Below are 497 nucleotides of genomic sequence, written 5' to 3'. Positions count from 1 at the left end.
CAACATTGATTTGACATACATATCACTATACCATTTCAGTTCTCCCCCAGAAATACTTCCAGAGATATGTATGTAATATGAAAATTCCAAAAGTGTATGGAAGGGGCCTTGAGTTACCGGACTTACTTTCAGTCTAAGACCATCCTTCCGAAATCCTTAGTAAGCGTACTAAATTTCGTTCTGATCGGAAAACCGGTTAAGGAAGTAGCCTATTTTTCAATCCAGGTCATAAACCATCCTTGAGCTAAATTTCTTTTTAAAACAGCTGGCAATTCTTAAAAAAGTAGCCTATTTTCCAGTCTAGGTCATAAGCTATCTGTGTGCAAACTTTCATGCAAATCAGTTCAGTCATTTACGCGTATTAATTTAATTAAACTTTCCTTATACGTGATAACTCTTAAAATAGTAGCCTATTTTCCAACATAGGTCATAAGCTATCTCTGTGCGAAATGTCATGCAAATCTGTTCAGTCGTTTCCGCGTATTAATTTAATTAAA

The sequence above is a fragment of the Rhagoletis zephyria genome, unplaced genomic scaffold, assembly GCF_001687245.7.
Source record: "Rhagoletis zephyria isolate East Lansing unplaced genomic scaffold, Rhagoletis_zephyria_1.1 Rzeph_scaffold_01467, whole genome shotgun sequence".
Lineage (NCBI taxonomy): Eukaryota > Metazoa > Arthropoda > Insecta > Diptera > Tephritidae > Rhagoletis > Rhagoletis zephyria.
The sequence above is the reverse complement of the archived record's forward strand: the minus strand, read 5'-3'. Positions refer to the sequence as shown.